At 52.9% G+C, this 5,000-nt stretch overlaps 1 non-coding gene across 1 annotated transcript in view; it reads left to right on the forward strand.

Annotated features, from left to right (window-relative positions):
• Positions 1–3,822: 3,822 nt before the first annotated feature.
• LOC124747055 overlaps positions 3,823–5,000 on the forward strand; it is a 1,909-nt gene continuing 731 nt past the window's right edge. Inside the window, exon 1 of the ribosomal RNA XR_007011504.1 lies at positions 3,823–5,000. This exon is cut by the window's right edge and continues 731 nt beyond it. This is a non-coding gene — a ribosomal RNA (small subunit ribosomal RNA).

A 5,000-nucleotide genomic window follows, 5' to 3' on the forward strand; every position in this document is an offset into this window, starting at 1 on the left:
GAGTTATTGCCAATATGCGACATTCCCGCTGTCCCTATACATGAGCCGCGACCTGTACCACTTACGAGCGAGAGACGCGATCGCGTTGCTCACTGTACGGCGTCCGATACCGAGCCATCAGCATGTCGGTCCCCATGCGCGTTGCACTCGCACTCGCAGTCGCAAAAACGTGGGGCAAATATATTACGCGGAAGAGTTATAACAGACCGAGCCCCACTGCATGAGGGGAGTCTTTGTCACTAATGTACACAGATGGAACATTTTGGACTGGAACCAGATTACCCGTACACACGGCGCTGATTAGTAATCAATGCAGAGCCATCAAACTACAGAATATATATACAACTGTCCGTATACATGCTGAAAGAGTCTGCCCACAATGGGAACCACACGTCAGCCAGCCACTCTGATCACGCACCACTCTCTGCTTCTAACGGGCGCACATACAATATGTAAGCACCAGCATGGAACAACATCCAGTGCATCCTCTCCGCCACATTACACAATCCACACTATCACAACCAGACCAGGAGGTCCATGCGGAAAATACAATATCCCACCCTTTCGACATCCACCATTGCGCAGATCAGGCACCAACACCCACACATGTCCTATACAACGGTGCACCCAACATCACAATAGTACCTCCTGTCACAGCGCACAAACAATGACATGAGTCAAAGACACAGGTCTGACACAAGCATAGAATTGGAGCGCCGCCTCTAATAAGCCAAAGGTGCATCCTGACGTGACAAATCTGATCATGTCACAAGCATTCACTTACTATAATCACTATCAACGAACCTGCCGCCCCCGCCCCCCCCCTACACCTTTCCTTACAACAACGTGTAACCTATGTTGTACCTTAACCTAACCTATGTTGTACCTTAACCTAACCTATGTTGTACCTTAACCTAACCTATGTTGTACCTTAACCTAACCTATGTTGTACCTTAACCTAACCTATGTTGTGCCTTAACCTAACCTATGTTGTGCCTTAACCTAACCTATGTTGTGCCTTAACCTAACCTATGTTGTGCCTTAACCTAACCTATGTTGTGCCTTAACCTAACCTATGTTGTGCCTTAACCTAACCTATGTTGTGCCTTAACCTAACCTATGTTGTGCCTTAACCTAACCCATGTTGTGCCTTAACCTAACCCATGTTGTGCCTTAACCTAACCCATGTTGTGCCTTAACCTAACCCATGTTGTGCCTTAACCTAACCCATGTTGTGCCTTAACCTAACCCATGTTGTGCCTTAACCTAACCCATGTTGTGCCTTAACCTAACCCATGTTGTGCCTTAACCTAACCCATGTTGTGCCTTAACCTAACCCATGTTGTGCCTTAACCTAACCCATGTTGTGCCTTAACCTAACCCATGTTGTGCCTTAACCTAACCCATGTTGTGCCTTAACCTAACCCATGTTGTGCCTTAACCTAACCCATGTTGTGCCTTAACCTAACCCATGTTGTGCCTTAACCTAACCCATGTTGTGCCTTAACCTAACCCATGTTGTGCCTTAACCTAACCCATGTTGTGCCTTAACCTAACCCATGTTGTGCCTTAACCTAACCCATGTTGTGCCTTAACCTAACCCATGTTGTGCCTTAACCTAACCCATGTTGTGCCTTAACCTAACCCATGTTGTGCCTTAACCTAACCCATGTTGTGCCTTAACCTAACCCATGTTGTGCCTTAACCTAACCCATGTTGTGCCTTAACCTAACCCATGTTGTGCCTTAACCTAACCCATGTTGTGCCTTAACCTAACCCATGTTGTGCCTTAACCTAACCCATGTTGTGCCTTAACCTAACCCATGTTGTGCCTTAACCTAACCCATGTTGTGCCTTAACCTAACCCATGTTGTGCCTTAACCTAACCCATGTTGTGCCTTAACCTAACCCATGTTGTGCCTTAACCTAACCCATGTCGTGCCTTAACCTAACCCATGTCGTGCCTTAACCTAACCCACGTCGTGCCTTAACCTAACCCACGTTGTCGCCTAACGTAACCCACGTTGTCGCCTAAACCTGCTCTGTAATTGTTATACGACTCGTTCAATTAGTGTAGTGTTGCCCACCCGCAACCCTCGCAATATAGTTCGCTACTCGCACTCCCCGCTCCCCTGTGTATCGCTTCATGTTAAACACCTTGCAAGTCTTGCTCACTTTCCACATGCTCCTGCTGTACACTGTAATGTGGATGGCAGCAGGACGTACATGCCGCCCCTCCCCACGTCCCCACCTTGCCCCCTGCCTTCGCAAGCTGGTTGGTGAGAACTTTGCATGTTCAATGCCCTCCGCATGCGACGTACTCAGGCTACGTTGTGGTGCGGCCTGTGTCAACTGTCCGCTAATGTCGTACGCGTAAACCACAATCTGTACTGCACATTCGTCCTTATGTACTGAATGATACATCGTGGCACATGTGTGACCGTACAACGACTGCGCCCAAAAACGGCGGACCATACAGTGCAAATATTGTGCACGCAGCTACGTGTCGTCTCCCTATGAGAGCTGGATTGCAGTGTGGTACGCCATAGAGACGTGTGGGAGGAACGGACGCCGTGGATGGCGATCAGCATGAGCTGTCTGTTGATGTATTCGGACCTAGTCGTCTCTCCTCACACACCGTGATGGCATGGTGCACCGCGTTCCATATCTGCGACATGCTACAGAGGCCGGTTGACAGTCGTTCGAGCAATGGACATCGCATACGTACGGGGGCCACCTTCCACGTATTGTCTAGGCGTGCACATTTTGTTGCGTGTATGTGGGCAGACGTAGTGTGGCGTGACACCTGACACAGGCATGCAATAATCGTGGAAGTTGCAAATGGCGATGGACGCCTGCGTTTTCTGGTGAAGTTACGCAAATGAACAAATGGTAACCTGTTGTGGTGCGGTTGTTCTCGCTAGGGGTGAATCGGTGATGGCGACGATAGGTTGAGGTACTAACCGGTTGTTCCAGCGATACCCACCATGCCGACGAAACTGAACGGCATCTGGGTGTGAAGCGATACGCGGCGGTGGCTGGGTGGGACCGTCCCCGGCCGGTGAGGGGGCGCCTCCCGGCGTGCTGGCCGCGCGGTGCGTGGGCGCACGCGCTACAGCCGGCTGGTGGGGGCGGCCAGTGGCAGGCGCGCCGGCCGACGGACGCGGCAGGCGTCGCAGCTGCGCGCCGGCGCACCCTGCGCGCGGCGCCGTGCGGCCAAAGTAGGTCCTCGCGGGCCCGGTGCGAAGCGCGGTGGACATCTTCAGTGTGCTGGTCCGATTGAGGACTGTGTGCGTTGAGGATGCGCTGCCGCCCGGCGCTCGGCGCCGCGACGCCGTCTGCTGCTCGGTCGCCCCAGCGGTTCTCGCTGGTGGTTTGTATCGCAGCTGTGCGGATGTGTTGGCGCGTGCGCTGTGCTGGGAGAGTTCGCTTCGGCACCCAAGTGGGGCTTTTGTCCTTCTGTGGCGCTGGCGTTGGAGCTGCCGGTCACCGTAGGTGGCGCGTGTTGTCTCCCGCCGGCAATGCCACGACAGCACGCTCCCGGGCCTCTGTCGGCAGCGGCAAGCTCAGTTGGGAGCACGGGTGGTCGCACCGAAAGCGTCTACTCGCCTAACTCCGGGCGATTGCGCCTCTCTCGAACCCGACCAAGTACTTGGGACGGCGCTGCGCGCCGCCGGGACCTGAGAGGGTTTCGAGGTGTATTGTGCAGGGGAGCTCAGCCTCCTCCTGTTTGCAGAATGATTGAGCGGACGCTTGCGTGTTCGCGCGGGCCCCCGGGACACACTCCTGGGCGGCCGGCTGCTCAGCTCTAGTTGACGCAGCTCCCTGGTTGATCCTGCCAGTAGTCATATGCTTGTCTCAAAGATTAAGCCATGCATGTCTCAGTACAAGCCGCATTAAGGTGAAACCGCGAATGGCTCATTAAATCAGTTATGGTTCCTTAGATCGTACCCACGTTACTTGGATAACTGTGGTAATTCTAGAGCTAATACATGCAAACAGAGTCCCGACCAGAGATGGAAGGGACGCTTTTATTAGATCAAAACCAATCGGTCGGCTCGTCCGGTCCGTTTGCCTTGGTGACTCTGAATAACTTTGGGCTGATCGCACGGTCCTCGTACCGGCGACGCATCTTTCAAATGTCTGCCTTATCAACTGTCGATGGTAGGTTCTGCGCCTACCATGGTTGTAACGGGTAACGGGGAATCAGGGTTCGATTCCGGAGAGGGAGCCTGAGAAACGGCTACCACATCCAAGGAAGGCAGCAGGCGCGCAAATTACCCACTCCCGGCACGGGGAGGTAGTGACGAAAAATAACGATACGGGACTCATCCGAGGCCCCGTAATCGGAATGAGTACACTTTAAATCCTTTAACGAGTATCTATTGGAGGGCAAGTCTGGTGCCAGCAGCCGCGGTAATTCCAGCTCCAATAGCGTATATTAAAGTTGTTGCGGTTAAAAAGCTCGTAGTTGGATTTGTGTCCCACGCTGTTGGTTCACCGCCCGTCGGTGTTTAACTGGCATGTATCGTGGGACGTCCTGCCGGTGGGGCGAGCCGAAGGCGTGCGACCGCCCCGTGCGTGCTCGTGCGTCCCGAGGCGGACCCCGTTGAAATCCTACCAGGGTGCTCTTTATTGAGTGTCTCGGTGGGCCGGCACGTTTACTTTGAACAAATTAGAGTGCTTAAAGCAGGCAAGCCCGCCTGAATACTGTGTGCATGGAATAATGGAATAGGACCTCGGTTCTATTTTGTTGGTTTTCGGAACCCGAGGTAATGATTAATAGGGACAGGCGGGGGCATTCGTATTGCGACGTTAGAGGTGAAATTCTTGGATCGTCGCAAGACGAACAGAAGCGAAAGCATTTGCCAAGTATGTTTTCATTAATCAAGAACGAAAGTTAGAGGTTCGAAGGCGATCAGATACCGCCCTAGTTCTAACCATAAACGATGCCAGCCAGCGATCCGCCGCAGTTCCTCCGATGACTCGGCGGGCAGCCT

This window comes from Schistocerca piceifrons, unplaced genomic scaffold, assembly GCF_021461385.2.
Source record: "Schistocerca piceifrons isolate TAMUIC-IGC-003096 unplaced genomic scaffold, iqSchPice1.1 HiC_scaffold_379, whole genome shotgun sequence".
NCBI lineage: Eukaryota > Metazoa > Arthropoda > Insecta > Orthoptera > Acrididae > Schistocerca > Schistocerca piceifrons.